This window comes from Capsicum annuum, chromosome 3 (assembly GCF_002878395.1).
Source record: "Capsicum annuum cultivar UCD-10X-F1 chromosome 3, UCD10Xv1.1, whole genome shotgun sequence".
NCBI lineage: Eukaryota > Viridiplantae > Streptophyta > Magnoliopsida > Solanales > Solanaceae > Capsicum > Capsicum annuum.
This window is the reverse complement of record NC_061113.1, coordinates 218,226,020-218,245,956: the sequence shown is the minus strand read 5'-3', so window position 1 is coordinate 218,245,956 and position 19,937 is coordinate 218,226,020. Positions and strand designations below refer to the sequence as shown.

The 19,937-nt window shown below is 33.3% G+C and overlaps 1 pseudogene; it reads right to left on the bottom strand.

Annotated features, from left to right (window-relative positions):
• Positions 1 to 6,876: 6,876 nt before the first annotated feature.
• Positions 6,877 to 19,937, bottom strand: part of LOC107866156 — a 23,957-nt pseudogene continuing 10,896 nt past the window's right edge.

Here is a 19,937-nt window from a genome sequence, read left to right as displayed (position 1 = left end):
AAATCTTGAATTGAGAAATTTACATGAAATTCGCTTGAAGTAGGACATGGGCATTTCATCACAACCTGTAAAGATCATAGCTTGAACATAAGAATGTCTTAAACGTGAGGGAACAATAGAGTTACATGGAAAAATTTATAACTTGGGGATTCATCTTGAAATTGATTGAACATGATATGAAAATTTCATCAAACATGTGGAAAGCATGAATTTGAAACATGGGGATGTTGCTCAAAATCATGAATTTAGGGTCTATCATGGAATTCACTTGAATAAAGCATGGGAAAACTTAAATGCATAGCATGAGGAATTCAACATCTTGCATGGAATCACACATGGACTGAATTGAATTTAAAAACACTATAAAATCATGAAACTAAATCTTTCTTGAACTTACAAAACTCCATAACAAGAATAAAATTTCATTCTTTAATTGAAAGGAGGGTTTTTGGGCTCCATGGGTGAAAGAAGACCCATGGATGAAATCCCACATACCTTAAAGCTTTAATCTTGAAGGAGAAACACAATCTTGAAAGCTTACTTGAATTGGAAAACTTGAGTTCTTGGCTTTTCTTGAAGAGAAGATAATTAATTTGGTGTTCTTAGGAGGTGGCTAGGATTTTTCTTTGAGAGAAAAGATGAATAATAGTGTGTAAAATACTTTTGAGGGCTGAAATTAAGTGTTATGGGCGGATTTGGGTGAGGAAAAGTGACCAAAGTGCCCCTAGGACCTTTTGAAACTGAAATAGCATGTGAAACAGCTCCGTATCGCGTTGTCCATCACGTCGAGGACCATCGCGTCGGGTTACTGCCTCACACGAAAAATGTCATAACTTTTCTCTTGGGTATCGGATTAAGGCGAAATTGATATCGTTGAAAAGCTAATTCAATTATCTACAATTTGGTGGGTCTTGAGCTGCAAAATTTTACAAATATAAAAAGTTATACACGCTCAAATTAGACCCTTGTAGAATCGAATACCAAACTTTGGACAAATCAAAGGCTCTAAGCTCAACTTTTTTGTAAGTGATTCTTATGAATATTTTTCACCTCGAAAGCACATCAAACAAGAGGATAAAGATCATGAAACTTATATTCACATGGAAATCATTTGGATTATAACTTATACACGTAGGAACGACGGTTCAAAGACTAGTCCGAAAATACGAGGTGTTACAAATATAATACGACACTAAAGAACAACAATTATGGAAAGAAAAAAAAAAGGCAACATTAATTTTTTATTTATTATGTATACGTATATTTTCAAAACATCAAATTAAAATTTGAGTTTAGACCACTAATTTTATTGAGACGTCTTTGGTTTGAAGCATGGTATGTTTGGAACATAAATGTCACTTCGTTTAGTATTAGTAAAAATTATAATTGAGCTAATGAGTTAGAATTGAAATTATGCAACTTTATAAATTAAGTTTTTGTAGTTGCTGCCATATTTAATTTTTACTTTTAGTTTCTTTATTTTGATTAAAATTCTTATCTTTTTAATCCACTGGTAGTAAATGAATCTCATCCCTCAATTTTTGCCTAAACACATGTCAAGAAATAAACACCTATCATATCTACCGTACGTTATCTTATCGAAGAGGGTGCTTATTCCCTGTATCTTAATTCACATGTCATGCTTTCATTTTTAGTGTGTCCATTATATAAATTATCATATTTTTTTATTTAGAGATAGGTGAATTTTAAAATTTTCCTTTTATAACTTTAATGATATGACTTAGATTCACAAGTTTTCATCGATATCTATCTAAAGCAGGGCCGGCCGATGGGTAAAGCAACTCAAGCGGCTGCTCTGAGCCCAAAATCTTTGGGGGTCCCCAATTTTAGACAAGTATAGTCGATTTTGAGGTTAAAATATAGATGGAGTAGATTGTTTTTCATTTTAAAAGAATATTGAGTACTTTAAAAGTAAAAATATAAAATACTTTTAAAAAGTAAGATTATCTTCACTTAAAAAAGGAAAGATAATTACAATAAAAACTTACACGTATTTGTTGTATATATCAAACTAATGTTCTTTATCATGATTAAGTAATTAAATTAAGTAGAATATATGTTAATTAATTATGATTAAGTAACATGAACTATAAATTCAAACACATGACATGCATGTATTTACTTAATGTATACATCGAATGTGTATAAGTTTTAACTTATAATTTCCTTTGAGAGAGATTGACGTGACTTTTTAGCTATGAATAAAAAAGGTTGAACCTACATATCTTTTGCTTTTAGATCATTTATTAGTACTTGTTTACAACTCATGAACTTTCATTTTCATTTGTCCAAAGGCCTCTACTCATAAATTTTCTTTTAACTTTTCTCTTATGATCTGCACCACTTTTCTTTTATTTGATTTCTCCAAGTTCAAGTATTGATTATGCTATAAGAGCTGAAGAATACAATAGAGTTAAGATATTGCATATTCTTTTGATGTCTTCACACATTTCAAATATTACAATAGTTTAAATCGACGGAATGTTAATTTTGAAATTATGTTTTCGACTTGTTAAATCTTATCTAATTTTTCGTTAAAAAAATGCTATTTTTAAATATTTTTATTTTATAAATATATTTTATTTGTAATTGTTAGAATTTATATTATCAGTTGAAAAAAGAATTATTATTAAAAGAACTGGCTACATAAAATTACTCACATAAAAGCTGGAAGAATAAACTTTGAATAAATTATATTAGTATTTTTAAGGCCTCAAATTAATTAATGGCTTTAAGCCACAAATTTTCTCGAGCCGACCCTGGTCTAAAGGGATTTACATTAGTTATTCCATACATCTTAATTTATGTGGTATGCTTTCATTTTTAGTCTATTCGCAAGAAAAATGCCTTTTTTTTTTACTTAGAAATGATTTAATTTTAAATTTTTCATGTTATAACTTTAATATATTATTTATATTCAGAAGTTCTTATAAAAAGAAAATCTCTTTCTTTCTTAAACTCCTTATTCAATCGAACAAAATGGGATCGTGAATTTGATCGATTAGTTATGTATCGAAAAGTGATATATCCAGAAGGTGATGTATCTCCAACATTAGTAATGTATCATGATCCTAAGTAATGTATCAGCAACTTCAAATTGGAGATTTTATGTAATTTTGAAAAGATAAATAAAAAGAATAATCAAAAACTTAGGAATATGATTACATATGTTCTGAGAAACTTACGATGGAAAACGAGGGCTCTTTTAGTATTTGTTTATATTATTAAATAATTAGGAATGTCATTTCAAGATCATATAATCACATAGAACTCTATAAAAGTAATTCAACTTTTCCTATATTATATATTTAATGTGCCTATTTTGAATTTATCTGCAATCAAATTGTGGTCAAACATTATTTGATTAAGTTGAATGGAATTTTTATCATTTATTATTTTGTTCAATAACAAAATCATTTTTTAGTATTTTTTTAAAAATAATTATTTAATTTTATTTACAATATTGACTCCTAAAATATATAGAAAGAATCGTGACAAAATGAAAGCTTTTAAAATATATGGCAAAAGACGTACAAGAAAAATTGAAGAGTCCTAAAATTTTAAAACAAAAACATAGCTTTATATTAGGTGAAGCCAACACAAATTTAAAAACAAAAATCTAACCTTATATCGATTTGCTTGGTTGGGTTCTTTGCTTGCTTATTCCACTTCTTAATCATCCTTCATTGAAAAAATCATGACTATGCTTAACAATAAAACACTTTGAAAAGCTCACATACGGCGAAAACTTTTTGTTGCCGTTGGAAAAAGAATAAGAATATCTCGGGTTCACTGTCGGAGCACACCGACAGAGAAGGAAACGAAGGCTATAACATAGGAATTAGGTTGCCCTAAATGCTGAACTATTGACCCTACTTGTTCGGATGGGTGTTCACCCCAAAGTGTTCCCGGACCGCATGAAGAAAAGTCAGTGCCGTGAAATACGGAAGAGATAAAAAAAAATTGTGGAATATTCAAAGAAAAAAAAATGTCATGAAATACAAACACAATCTTAAAGTAAAATGAATCAGATGGAATTTGATATTGTTTGCTAGATTACAGCTCTATCATTGTAGTGCATGGCATGACCAAGATGATTTCAACTTTTACCTCTTATTTTCGCTATATTCTTCAGGTTCTTTCCTGAACCTTGTTCGTTATTTTTAATTATTTTATATGAATTGTTTTGATTGAAATATAAGAAACTAAATACCTCCTTTACTTTGAGTAATTAGCTCAAAGTATTTAGGTTCTACTCAAGGTTTTCTTCTTAATTTTAAGTTTGATATAAATCGTGTTATTACATTCATTAGTAGAAGTCTTTTGTCCTTCTTTATTTCTTATAGTTGATAGCTTTCAAGATTATACATGAATTATACATAATCAACAATTTACAGTGAGTTTTTTACTTTTACTAATTTCTCTTTTAGTTAAAAATTTATGATTAAAAAAATTGGACAAAACAAGTATATTGTTGGCTAATGAATTAATCAGAGAAATCAAGGTTATTTCCTTTCTTTTTCTTTTTTTTTTTTTAAATTTAAATAAACTTCTTATAGATCTTTTAGACTCCAAAATTTTATCGAATATCATGATTTGTAGTTTTCTAGTTATCTTTGAACAGAATGAGTATCTTGGGGTCAAGAAGATCTCTATGTTAGTGATATGTGGTAAGTAATTTCTAAAATCTTAAAAATTTTAGACTCCTAAGATACATAATAAGAGAATAATATATGATAAGAGAATAGTATATGATAAGAGGTATTATGAGAATTAATGTCAACAAATTTTTTCAATTAAAACCAAAATTACATTAAGTCAAACCACCCACCATCATTATAAACAAAAATCATATACATGTATAATAATGGGTGTTTAATAGGAGATGGGGAGGAAATCATCGTTGGCGTTTAATACTATTGGAAGAAAGAGATGCAGAGAGAACAAAAAGCTTTTTGTTTAATGATTGGGTAGTGATATGTATAAAATTGAGCATATAAAAGTACTAACGAACATCAATATTATTAATGGCGGTGGATATTCTGATTTAGTTTAGATTGAGTTTAATTTGTAGGTTTTAGGTTGAATTTAATTGAGAATCCATTTTAAATGGTAATTCTAACCGAAGATCGTATTATTTCGGGCAAATTGAAAACAATCGTTGATTTGAAAGGTATATATGATAAGTTTCATGATGATGAAAGCATTAATAGTCTGATAGTATAACGAATGATAAATTTAACTAATAGGTGAAAATAAGAGACTTTTTTGACCCTATAAATCACAAATGTAAATTTTTTGTATGTCTATTGTTGTACTTTCATATAATTGTAAAGACATGTACTTTCTTTTAACAAAAAAATATGTGTTTTTGTGGTGGAAAATAGCAAAAGACTTTTCATAAAAAATCTATCAAATATTTGTTATTTATATAATTTTTTTATTTTACGTATGTTGCTGCTGCAAATATTAGGTGTGCTTGTAGACTAGGATTTTGCTTGGATATTTACCTACACATTCACTGACATTAAAAATATAACATCTCCTGCTATTCTTTATTGTATTTTCATATAATTTATCCTAAAGACGTGTAAATTCTTTTAACAAAAATATATTGTGAAGCTATTTGTCTGTTCTTTGTTGTGCTTTCGTATAATTGTGAAGACATGTATTCTCTTTTAATAATAAATATGTGTTGTTTTGGTGAAAAAAATAAAAAAGAAAAATAGTGAAAGACTTATCATTAAAAAATATGTTTAATATTTGTTGGCTACAATTTTATTTTACAATTATTAGCTATACAATTACTTGGTATTACCTTGTAGCTATTTTAAAGTAAATTATCCTTATTGTGTTATATTATTTGATGTAATTACACACGTCCAAAGCACGTACCATAAACTAGTATCTTAATTCACGTGTCATGCTTTCATTTTTAGTGTGTCCATTATATAAATTATCATATTTTTTTATTTAGAGATAGTTTAACTTTAAGATTTTTATTTTATAACTTTAGTGATATGACTTAGATTCACAAGTTTTCGTCGATATTAGAAGGAATATATGATGTTTTTAGCACTGTTTGTTTAAAGGAATTTACATTAGTTATTCCATACATCTTAATTTATGTGGCATGCTTTTATTTTTAGTCTGTCCGCAAGAAAAGTGTCATTTTTTTTATTTAGAAATAATTTAATTTAAAATTTTTCATGTGATAACTTTAATATATTATTTATATTCAGAAGTTCTTATAAAAAGAAAATTTCTTTCTTTCTTAAACTCCTTATTCAATCGAACAAAATGGGGTTGTGACTTTGATTGATGAGTTATGTATCAAAAAGTGATATATCCAGAAGGTGATGTATCTCCAACATAAGTAATGTATCATGATCCTAAGCAATGTATTAGCAACTCAAAATTGGAAATTTTATGTAATTTTAAAACGAGTTGGATATAATGTAATTAGATATTAAACAATTGAGATTTATGAAAATTTCTCTATATATGTATACACTTTAACTATTAAAAAAAAGATAAGATTAAAAAGTTGGAACTTATATAGCAACTACAGACACCTTCATCTAGTGTTATGTAAAACCAAAAAGGGTTGTGGTAGAATGATAAAAGCTCCTTTATCCTTAATCAAATATCGTGGATTTGAGCCCCCAAATACGGAATCGTCTTTGTTAGGAAGCATTTTATCCACATAAATTTAAATTTAAACAGACTCTAATGAGATACCGAACACCAAATAAAAAACAAATTACATAAGGAAAAGCATAGTGCTACTGCACTAATATTATTATTACATATATGGAACTTCAAAAATAGAAATTTATTCCTTAATTGTCCTTTTTAAGTATAAATTTCAATCAAAGACCTCAAGCCAAGAGAAGTTATTATTTTATATTCACTAAAATCAGCATCTAGAAAAAGTTTTTCCCATTCCCTCTCAGTTCTCTCTTTGGAAGCAAAATTAATCCTCATGATGAAGTCCACGAAGTGTTGTGATTGAAAAAGCTGCTCATTGCTACAATTATCCTCCATTACCATATCTATGATAATCACTTTTCCTCCCTTTTCCTTATTTGGAATTGATTCTTTGCATTTCTTTAATATCTTCACACAATCTTGGTCATTCCAATTGTGCAAAATCCACTGTTTCACCGTGAAATAACAATTAGTTAATGAGTAAATGGATGAAAATATTTTCATTATAATATGTAATAGCATCACAGTTTTTTTGTTTGTCACTTTAAAGTAGATGGACTTGCTCACTATAATAAATCTAAGTCACCAAACTTTTCTTTGTTTCATTAAAATAAATACTTTACCCACTTGTAACGACAAATAAAAAAAAAAATATTTACCCATAATGATGACAAATTAAAACCAAAACCTAAAGAGGGTTATATGGTTGTGCTTCATTTTAACAAATAACTACAGTTTGGAGCATGGGCATATACAGTAGCTATAATTTATATGAATAACAATTACAGTCTGGACCATAATTATAAATAATTAGCTAGCAATAATTTGCCTAATTACAATTCATGGGTAAATTTCATCCATGGTCATTTAACTTTGTATCTATTATACAAAAGTCATTTTTCTTTATTTCATTTCATACATGGTCACTTAACTTTGTATCTATTACGCAAAAGTCACTTTTCTTTCATTTATTTCATTCATGGTCATTTAACTTTACTCCGACCATCACAAAAGTTAGACCGGATTTTACAATAATTTCATCGAAAAAATAACGTGGCAACCTTAATTAGTTCTTAATTTTAATTTAAATGAATATATAATAAATTACTCATATCTTGACCTTTTTTATATGTGCACAATTCAATTTTTCTTATGGATTATTTAATGAAAGAATACTAATTTCTTAATATATTAGATTACCTAATGAAGACAATTTACATAAAAAAATTTGTTTGATACGTTTATGAAACATTTCATAATATTACAATCATCTGCCAAAAAGGAGCATCGAAAAAGAGTGATAAACAAGATAAATTCTTCAAAACTCATAAAATAGAAATACATGTATGATATTATTTTTTAAAAAAAAAATATTTTAATTCTTTGAAGATTAATCAACATGCTAAAGATAGTTTTAAAATAAAATCTTTTTAATTGTGTCATTGAATAAGTATTGTCAAAATTTGTACAAATAATGTTATATTAATGTACAGTTTTGTTAATAAAAGTTATAAAATATAAGTACTTTAATAGATAAAGAAATTATAGGATATCTAATTTTTATATTTATCAATTAAATTAATTAAACAATATGTAATTTATCAAAAATTGAATATTATAATAAAAATTTTTAAGAGAATTAATCGATTAGTCAAACAATTAAAAATACAAAGACAAACTCAATAAATAGAGTAGTTTATCATAATATTATGATATTCCGAATGCAAAGACCCACGTAGCAAGAAAAAGAATGTATGAAAAAAAATAATTTTATCAACTACATGTCATAATTTTAGAGGGAGAAAAATAATTTTATCAAATGCATGCCATAATATATTAGTGGAAAAAAATAATTTACCAACACATATCTCAACTTTAAAAGATTTTAAGAATATATAAGTATAATGTTATTTCATAAAAATATCAACCAATTTTTTTTTTTTTTATGAAAATAGTCTTCATTAGGTAATCTAATCTATTAAGAAATTGGTATTCTTTCATTAAATAATCCATAAGAAAAATTGGGTTGTGCATATATAGAAAGGGTCAAGATATGAGTAATATATATTCACTTAAATTAAAATTAAGAACTAATTAAGGTTGCCACATCATTTTTCCGATAGAATTATTATAAAATCCGTTCATAGTGACTTTTGTGATAGTCGGAGTAAAGTTAAATGACATGGATGAAATGAATGAAAGAAAAGTGACTTTTGCGTAATAGATATAAAGTTGAATGTAAGAAAAATGACTTTTGATAATAAATACAAAGTTAAGTGACCATGAATGATATTTACCCTACAATTGATAGCAACAATTTTAAAGAGTAGAGAGGCAGACGAAATTGAGAGTGGAGTAGCTATAGTTTGGAACATAATTATAAAGAGTTGTGATTTAGATTCCCTTGACTAATTGCTAAATCTTTTAACTAATTGTATAAGATTATATTTATTTCTAATAAACTGAGTATGGTTCTCAATATTTCGTAATTACTTTTTATGAATTGAATAGAATTTTTTTATAGACAATTTTATCTTGCTTTTAAAATTATCAATAAAATATTTTAAATATTGAAATTAAAATTATTGATAAAGTTAAAAATGAAATGGTATCAATTAAGATCAGATTATTTTTAAATATCTTTTTTGGTTAATTGAGAATCAATATTCTTAGGCATAAACTAAAATAGATTCTCGAGGCTCTTTTTGATGGATTTCTTTTTTTCCTTAATTTAATTTAAAACTAAGTTTAAATTACCTTATTAACTAACTTAAATTCTTGCCACGTGAAATTATGAATAAAATTAAGACTTGATAAATATCTGAAAAAATATATTTCTATTTATAGTTATAGAATGTATATTCATAAACTCATAAAAAATATTAATAGTTTTCAATTAATTGAGTTTGGGTCGAAACTTAGCACGATCCTTATAAAACAAGTATATATACATACATATATATATGTACATACATATATATATGTACATACATATATATGTATATACATATATATGTATATACATACATATATACATACATACATATATACATACATACATATATGTATATACATACATACATACATATATGTACATATATACATACATATATATATATATATATATATTTATTATACAATGTTTAAATTGTATCAAGAATAATTGAAGAAACAGAAAAGATTCAAAAGCGAAAAAGAGAGGATTCAGAAGCCGCCTTTGATGAATTGACTACATTTCATGTATCAATTATGTAGACACCTAATTTCGTCCCTCCCCGATGTTGTTTTACCCATTTTTACCTTACCCTACCGTGTACCCTCACCCGTGTGATAATCCCTCCACAAATAACAAAAATAACAATCCTCTAACTAATTTTATCTTATACTAGCAACCTACCCAAACAAAAATAGACACCTAACCCTTATCCTTCCAATTAAAAAACAACACCTACCTACCCTATCCTACCAAACTTTACCCCACCTCACCACTACCCCCTACCCCACCCTCACCTCATATATACACACACAAAAGAGAAGCAGAAAAGAGACCAAGGACCCATCTTCCTCATTCTACACGCATACACAAATCCCTATCAACACGCTGCAACAAACAACCATGGAGACAACAGTACACACCAGGTGAGAGAGGAAAGAATAGGAGGAGAGTGAATTAAGGAAGAGCTGATATACAGAGAGAGAGACGGACGAAAAAAAAAAGAAATCTCCATGGTTGTTCTTCTTAGCCATGAACACACGTACACCTACACACCCTAAATCACACACACACATAGAACATTGAGAAAGAGAGATCGAGAGTAAGAGCTGAGGGAACACAGTTTGTGAGTGGGGTCATTGTTCCGGCAACAGACTCGCCAGAAACATGCCAAAGCTGTCACAAATTTGGCATAAACTCACTTAAAAAACATAAAAATAGTGCTGCCCCACCTTAAGCTTTGAAACCAGCCACTAAGCTAGTTGAAATCAGCTCATTTAAGTTGATTCTGGTGATATTCGAGTAGTTCTGGCGAAGCTATTGACAGTAACCCAACTCCATCTCGCTTGATCTCGCTGTTTTAGTGAAAAGTAACAACATCGGCAGAAGTATTGGTTTAGGGATTTGGGTTCCGTTCGTCTTGATCGATTAATCGGGGTCAATTTCAGATTTGTCCATTACTGGGGGTTTGATTCGAGTTGAGGTCGATTGAATCAAGGTCGACTTCAAGGATTTTGGATGCGGGCTCTACTTTGTTTAAGCGGAATAATACGTCAAATTTTGAAAGCTTCATCTAAGGATTTTGGATTTTAGAATTTCCCTATTATCGACGAAAGCAGTCTATCAGGTTTAAAGCTTCAATTTTGGCGATACCGAGCTTGGGAGTTTTTCCGATTGAGGTATTCTATTCGGGATTCAAAATTCGGGATTCTTTAACATCATTATTCAACTGAAATTGATTATCAAAAGGTCCACTTTCTTAACTCTCTTTTCTTTACCTTGATTTGTTGAATTGTCTTGATTATGTTGGTGCAACCATGGTTGGTGGATTTTTGTTGAAGTTCTGATGTGATGATTATATGCGTAATATGATTGATAAAAAATGATGTTAGCGGGGCGGGATCGAGAAATTAATAAAAAGAATGATTTTAGGTTAATGTTAGTTTGTCGGTTGTTCTGTTTTATTCGGAATAAAATTTTAAATTTGTGAACATGATTGGATCGTGTTTAGGTTGAAATGGATAGGAAATATAGGTTCGGGTAGGCAAGAATTTAAGATTGATGTTTTGGTTGGATGTTGGAATGTGCGTGTGAATGTTTCTTTCTAGTTTATCGTATTTAATTCAATTGTATAATTTGGCCGGGGAATGCCCCGAAGTATCTGTATACATATTTATTCACCGGGGAATGCCCCGAGGTATCATGTACCCAGAGGACATTCGTGGTGAAGGCCCGAGGCGTCGGGTAGAGCATTAGTTTAGGATTAGCATAGGTTTACTTTCAGTCCCTTTCTATTTCGGGTTGTAATAATTGGACTGGACTTTACATTTTGGATTATTTTGTTTTGTTTGATTATTTGGCATGCTTTTTCATGCGGTTTATACATTTCTTAGTGCCAAAAAATAGTCGATACACTCTACCAAGCGACCGTGGTTGAACCACGGGATCGAGGGGTGCCTAACACCTTCCCCTCGGTCAACAGAATTCCTTAGCCGGAATCTCTGTTCGCAAACCAGTTTAAAGAGTCAAATGGTTTTTGAAAAGGATTTTCTAATGGTGACTTGGCACACTAGATTATGCCAAGTGGCGACTCTGAATAAAAAATGTTAATAATCCTTTTCCACAACAAATTTTCATTTCTTGTCACTTAAATAATAAAACCCTTTTCGAACATTAAATTATAACTATTTTTTAGGTTATTGAAAATTCGCTCATTGACCCGGATCAGGATCAAAGTAAAGAAAGTTCTGAACACAATGATGAGGTAGTAAGGCTCATGCAATAATTGATAGATTTACACCGGGCATGGGCCAGCAGAATGCATCCTCCTCCGCTCCCTGAAGGTCTTGGGAATATCTCTAATTGCCCACCGCTCTCTCAGGAGCAATTCTCTGCTCCTACTGAGTCACTTGAGCATGCCCCAAGATTCACTCTGCGACATTATTATCCTGGCAGTTCTGGTATGCCCTTGGCAGCTCCCCAATCAAGACCCGCTGCTCAGCCAGTGCCACCGATCACACCGGTATTCGTGGCTCTGCCACCACATAAAACTCCTATATATGCTGCGCGTCCCACAATGAGGCTTCCTAGGTGTTCCAGTGAGCTAGTACTGAAGGTTTCAGATAGTCAGTATTATGCCTCGAATACTTTGCAAATGAATGAACCATATGGGTACACTCAACCGCCTGCATTTCCATTTGATACGGAGAAACCTGTCGCAGCAGAGGAACAGGATATCATAGCCCGAAAATTGAAAAGTTTAGAACAAGCTATGAGGAATCTGCAAGGAATCGGAGATTATAGGAGTGTTTCCTATAAAGATCTTTGCATGTTCCCAGACATCAACCTTCCCCCCGATTTTAAGATGCTAAAGTTCGAGAAGTATGCAGGACACGGTGATCCCGTGGAACACTTAAGATGTTATTGCAACCAGTTGAGGGCTGCAGGAGGAAAAGAAGAACTGCTCATGGCCTTCTTTGGCGAGAGTCTTTCTGATCTGGCCTCAGAATGGTTTATCGATCGAGATATTGATAAATGGAACAACTGGGATAATTTGGCTTCTGAATTTGTTCAACATTTTCAGTATAACATCGACCTGGTTTCGGATGAAAAATCCTTGGTCAATATGAAAAAAAGAGCACTGAAGGTTTTATGGAATACGTGATAAGGTGGCGTGAACAGGCCGCCAGGGTAAATCCTCCAATGAAAGAAAGTAAGTTGGTAGAAGTTTTCATTCAAGCGCAGGATGAGACCTATTTTTAACATTTACTTCCGGCAATGGAAAAGTCTTTTATGGAAGTCCTCAAAATGGGGGAGATAATAGAGGATGAAATTAAGACCGGCTGAATAGTGAGTTTTGCTGCATTAAAAACCACCACACAAGCGATTCAAGGTGGATCTGGCGCATTTGGAGGTAAAAAGAAGAAAGAGGACGTGGTGACTGTCGTAGCTGGAACCCATTCCTATCCCAAAAGACCACCTCGCCCCTATCCCTAATCCTAAGCCCAAGTCTACGCCCAAGCTCCATATATTCCTCCCCACCATTACTACCCTCCATAAAACCCTTTATATTCCATTCCACCACTCCCATACCCAGTGTATAGCGTACAGCCATATGCCCAAACCCCTTCTTACCCGCAGTGGCGCACGCAAGCTCCACAAAATCACCCATTCGCTCCACTAAATTACCAAAACCCCTCCAGACCCACCTTTCAGCCTAGGCCCGAGTATAAGAAAGAGAAGGCGGTCAAAAATCAATTCACACCTCTTGGGGAGTCATATGCTAGCTTGTTTGATAGGTTGAGAAAGTTGAAGGTTTTGAGCCCAATTCAAGGAAGGCTTTCAAATCCACCACCAAGGAATCTCGATTATTCTTTAAGGTATGCGTACTGTTCTGATATGCCAGGCCATGATATCGAGAAATGCTGGCATTTAAAGAGAGCTATCCAAGATTTAATTGACACAAATCAGATGCTGGTCCAGGCCTCGGAGGGTCCAAACATTAACCAGAATCCGCTGCCAACCCATGCTGAAGCCAATATGTTAGAATTGATGTATGATGGGAAAGATTCTTCGAGGGGTTATAATCCTATTGTCAAGATACAGACCATTGAGGAGAAATCGGTAAATGTAGCAGAGTCTTTAAAAGAAATGTCATTAAGCCAGGAAGGAATGAGAGAAGATAAAGCCTAAAAAAGCACAAAGAAACCCCTGATCACAGTACAAGGCGCCAGAAGGTATGTTGATTTAAGTCAGGATAAACCTAAGTTGACAGTGGTGGGAGCTCTGAGTCAGCCCATCTTGACGGTAAAAGGAGCACTGGCAGCGCCTATTGTCCTCAAACCGGTGACCCAATCTTCGATAGTTGATACGAAAAGGGTTCCCTGGAATTATGGGTGAACTGTGATGACCTATCACGGGAAAGAAGTAGTGGAAGATGTAGATGAGGTAGGGGGTTTGACTAGGTCAGAAAGATGCTTCGTGCCTGAAAGCATAAGAAAGTCCAAGCCAACGGTGAGTGGACCGCCATCTATCAAAAAGCCTATCACTGAGGAAGAAGCCAAAGAATTTTTGAAAAAGATGAAATTGCCAGAGTATTCAATATTAGACCAGTTAAAGAAAACCCCTGCTCAAATTTCCCTTTTATCTTTATTACTGCACTCCAAGGAGCATCGTGATGTTTTACTGAAGGTATTAAATGAAGCATATGTTCCAAGGGAGATTACAATCAACCAACTTGAGAAAATGGTTGGAAAAATCTTTGAGGTCAATCGGATCAGCTTTTCTGACGATGAATTGCCTGTTGAAGGTACATGGCATAATCAGGGCCTTTACATTACAGTGAAGTGTGAAGATTTCTACGTTACTCATGTTATGATTGATGGAGGTTCAGGTGCAAATATTTGACCTATCTCTACTTTACAAAAGTTGAATATTGGTGCTGACAGGATCAGGCCCAACAATGTATGTGTTAGGGCTTTCGATGGTGCAAAATCAAATTTCATTGGCGAAATAGAACTAATGTTGACCATAGGGCCTGTTGATTTCGCCATAGAGTTTCAAGTATTGAATGTAGACGCCTCTTACAATCTGTTGTTGGGAAGGCCGTGGATCCACAAGGCCAAGGCGGTTGCATCTACACTGCACCAAATGATTAAGTTTGAGCATGACAGGTAAGAATTAGTTATTCATGGTGAAGGAGATTTGACAGCCTACGAAGATTCTCCCTTGTCTCTTATTGAAGCAAATAACGTAGAGGAGATATTCGTCTATCAAATTTTTGATACAGTGTCAGTGAATCGTATCCTTGAATGGCAGGCTATACCGGAACCGCAATTGTCTTCTGCTTCTATCATGATAGTGAGTGAACTTTGGAAATACGGATTTGAGCTAGGAAAGGGTTTGGGAGCGTCTCTGCACGGTATAGTTCATCCCATATGTCCGAGTGAGAATGTGGGCATGTTTGGTCTGGGATTTAAGCCTACAGCTGAAGATCTGAAGAAAGCCATGGGAAGGAAAAAGGAAACATAGTCACTCCCTCGCCCAATGCCACTACTCAGTGAATCATTTGTTAAGAGCGGTGTCACGAAGCATGTGGAATTTGAAGTTGAATTGATTGATGACTTCCAGAACCTTTTTATTGAAGTTGATATGGTTGAAGCAGGAGAAGGTACCAGTATGGCAGACGTGCAATTCATAAGTCCATCTGTCCGGCTCAATAATTGGGAAGTCACTTCTCTCCCCATCAGGAGGGAGTTTTGGTAGTTTATTTTATTTTTATTTCTGTTTATTCGAGTTATTTTAGGGTTGTAATTTGGATTTTAGTTTGTTTATGTTATGTTGGCATCTATGTTTAAACCCTTCTATCTTTTATTTAATGAAATGCAATGTCCCTTTTGTTTTGTGTCTAATATATTTTGTTTTTCTTTCTTACACAGTTCTCTTTATGTTGATTCTAATGACATGACATGCATGCGGAATTTTCAGCCTGACTTTAAAATCCAAACTAATCAAGATGTAATGAAGCAGGATGGGGAATATGATGAAGAAGAAGCACTAGAAGAAATAAGCAAAGAGTTGGAATAGTTTGAAGATAAACTGAATCCTAATTTGAATGAGACTGAGCCAATAAATCTAGGGGATCAAGAAGATGTTAGGAAAACTAAAATCAGTGTACATGTTTTGCCACAGCTAAAAGATGGAATGATTCAAGCATTAATGGATTGTAAGGATGTTTTTGCATGGTCTTATGATGATATGCCTGGTTTAAGCACTGAATTAGTGGCTCATAAATTGCCAACTGATCCTGCGTTCCCTTCTGTCAAACAGAAGTTGAGGAAGTTTAAAACGGATGTAAGTATTAAAATTAAAGAGGAAATCATGAAACAACTTAAAGCCAAAGTAATTCGAGTAGCTCGCTATCCCATGTGGTTAGCCAATGTTGTTCCCGTACCAAAGAAAGATGGCAAAATTTGAGTGTGTGTTGATTACCGTGATTTGAACAGAGCAAGTCCGAAAGATGATTTTTCACTGCCCAACATCCATATTTTGCTAGACAACTATGCTAAACATGAGGTTTCCTCTTTTGTGGATTGCTATGCCGGATATCACCAGATCATTATGGATGATGACAATGCAGAGAAGACGTCTTTTATCACACCATGGGTGACTTATTGTTATCGAGTGATGCCATTCGGTTTGAAAAATGCTGGAACAACATACATGAAGCCATGACCACTATGTTTCATGATATGATGCATAAGGAGATTGAGGTCTACGTAGATGATGTGATTATTAAGTCAAAAAGTCAGGCCGATCATGTTAAAGATTTAAGAAAGTTCTTTGAAAGGCTTTGCAAGTATAATCTCAAACTCAACCCAGCAAAATGTGTATTTGGAGTTTCATCTGGAAAGCTGTTGGGGTTTGTAGTCAGCCGTCGGGGAATTGAATTGGATCCCTCGAAAATCAAAGCCATTTAGGATTCGCCCCCACCCAAGAATAGAACGGAAGTGATGAGTTTGCTTGGTAGACTGAACTACATTAGCAGGTTTATTGCTCAATTCACAACCACTTGTGAGCCCATATTCAAGTTGCTGAAAAAGAGTGTTGAGGTAAAATGGACTGAAGAATGTCAGGAAGCGTTCTATCGAATCAAAAAATATTTTTCAAATCCGCCAGTGCTGGTACCCCCGAATCCTGGTAGGCCTTTGATCTTATATTTATCAATTATGGACAATTCTTTCGGTTGTGTCCTGGGTCAACATGATGTCACAGGCAAAAAAGAGCAGGCTATTTATTATCTTAGCAAGAAGTTCACCGCATATGAGGCCAGGTATACTCTTCTTGAAAGGACGTGTTGTGCCCTAACTTGGGTAGCACAAAATTTGAAGCATTATCTCTCACCCTATACTACTTATCTCATCTCCCGCATGGATCCTTTGAAGTATATCTTTTAGAAGCCTATGTCGATGGGTCAATTGGCAAAGTGGAAAATATTGCGTACCGAGTTCAACATTGTATATGTGACTCGAACCACCATGAAAGCCCAAGCCTTGGTAGATCATCTTGCTGAGAATCCCATCGATAAAGAGTACGAGCCATTAAAGACATATTTTTCTGACGAAGAAGTGTCGTGTGTCGATGAAGTCATTATAGATGCTGATCCAGGTTGGAGGTTATTCTTCGATGGAGCTGTCAATATGAAAGGAGTCAGAATATGTGTGGTTCTTATCTCTGAATTGGGACAATATTTATCGGTAACAGCACAACTTTGATTCTACTGTACTAATAATATGGCAGAGTATGAAGCCTGTATTCTTGGTTTGAGGTTAGCTGTTGATATGGGAGTCCAAGAATGGGTAAAAACCCGACTGGAATATTTGAGTTTGATTGAGGAAAAAAGGCTAACGTCTGTGTGTCATGGACAGTTGTATCAGAGGAGGATGGCTCGAGCGTATAACAAAAAGGTCCGTCCTAGGAATTTTGAAGTCGTTCAGTTGGTATTGAGATGTATCCTTCCTCACTAGGTTAAAGCGAAAGGCAAGTTCTCCCCTAACTGGCAAGGTCCCTTCGTTGTGAAGAAAGTGTTACCCAATGGAGCCCTATATTTGACAGATATTGAAGGCAAAATGGCAGAAATGGCTATCAATGCTGATGCGGTCAAAAGATACTATGTATGATATTTGATCCTTTGTTGATTTTATTGCATGTTTAGTACTTGCATTTTTGAAGATTGATATGATGAAGGCATTTTATTCTTCTATCCAAACATTGTGTCATTCTTTGTTTACCCGTTTGAGCTTCGTTTCAATTTTCTTTCATATCCCTCTTTTGGAATCAAGATAGAGTCAAAGATAAATGTCAAGAAAATAAGAATAAAAGAAAGAGTCCAAAAAAAATCATCAATCAAAATCAAATCAAAACAAAGAACAAGCTGATAGAACTAAGTCTAACCTGATTATCCTCTCTTGGGAGTGAGATACGTAGGCTGCCCTATTTCGGGCTTGGACCAATCAAATAAAGATTTAAGATTCACCCAGTCAACAAAATTGGGGCATGAGTTAATGTGTTATTTGAGTCGGTTCCAAAAGTTGTAAGTCCCACCCCCACTTCAAGTATCATTTGAGCCCCTTACCATCTTTTCTAACCTTAACCAAAAGCCAAGTTACAACCAAAGAAAGTCCTTCAGATCAATTTTTGATAATGTTAAGGCTAAGCATGCAATGGATATGATGATACATTGTGAAGTACCACTTGTCTCCCTCAGCATAAGAAATCGGGAAATAAATACAAAAATGAGAGAGTCTTATTGGTGAAGACCCCCGTGGGCATCATAAGGCGATGGTGAGTTGAGAGAAAATGAAAATGAGAGAGTCTTATTGGTGAAAACCATTGCAGGCACCATAAGGCGATGGTGAGTGGAGAGAAATAAAAATGAGAGAGTCTTATTAGTGAAAGCCTTTGCAGGCACCATAAGGCGATGGTGAGTGTTGAGAAATAAAAATGAGAGAGTCTTATTGGTGAAAACCCTCACAGGCACCGTAAGGCGATAGAGAGTTCAAGAGAAAAGTAAAAAGTGAGAAGAAAGAGATTTGTTGGCAAAAGTCTTTTAAGATGTCGTCAATCGAATGTGATGTATGAGTCGAATGGATTTGAAGAAGCGGCTCAGTGGCAAAAGGTACGAACTTAACAACAAATGGGGAGTCTGGATAGGAAGATCAGGCAGCTTAATCCAAAATGCATGTCATACTCATTGGAGTTGGTTGTCGTATTCAGATAAGTTTTCTTTTTGAATATGGGACATTGCCCTTTTCTTTCATTTACATATTCATGCTTTGTCTTTTATGTCATTTATCAAAATAAAATTCACCATCATTTTTTTATATTTTAAGTCAAGTCTGTGTCAAAACAAGCGAGAAAGGATTTCAAAATTTACTACCAGTCTTTCCAATTATACGAAGAAAAGCCAAGGAACAGCACAGGAAAGAAATATGATTGTAATTCAACACGAAATAAAGGAAGTCTATCAACCGATAGGCTATTGGATTCGTGGAAGCATTCATATTTGGGAAAAGGGTGCACCTCAGAGGCATGGTAAAATGGAAGCCCACTGTGCGATTTAGAACTCACTTTCCTCGATTTGGATCTGGGTCAATGATGCGGCAAGACAGGGCAAGTGTTAGCGATTTAGAACAAAGATGAAAGGAATGAGTGCTGGGCAGATACTTGAGAAGCCAAGATCTGCAAGCCACCACTAAGTTTTTAACTGACAAATTTTCTTTGTTGATATAGGGGCAAATTCGCTTCACTTAATTCAGCTATCATTGGAAATGCACATCCATGGGATTTTACTTTATGTTCAGGAACCTCCTAAAAAATGGGATTTTACTTTATGTTCAGGACCCTCCTGAAAAATGGGATTTTACTTTATGTTCAGCACCCTCCTAAAAAAATTGGATTTTACTTTCTGTTCAGGACCTTCTTGAAAAATGGG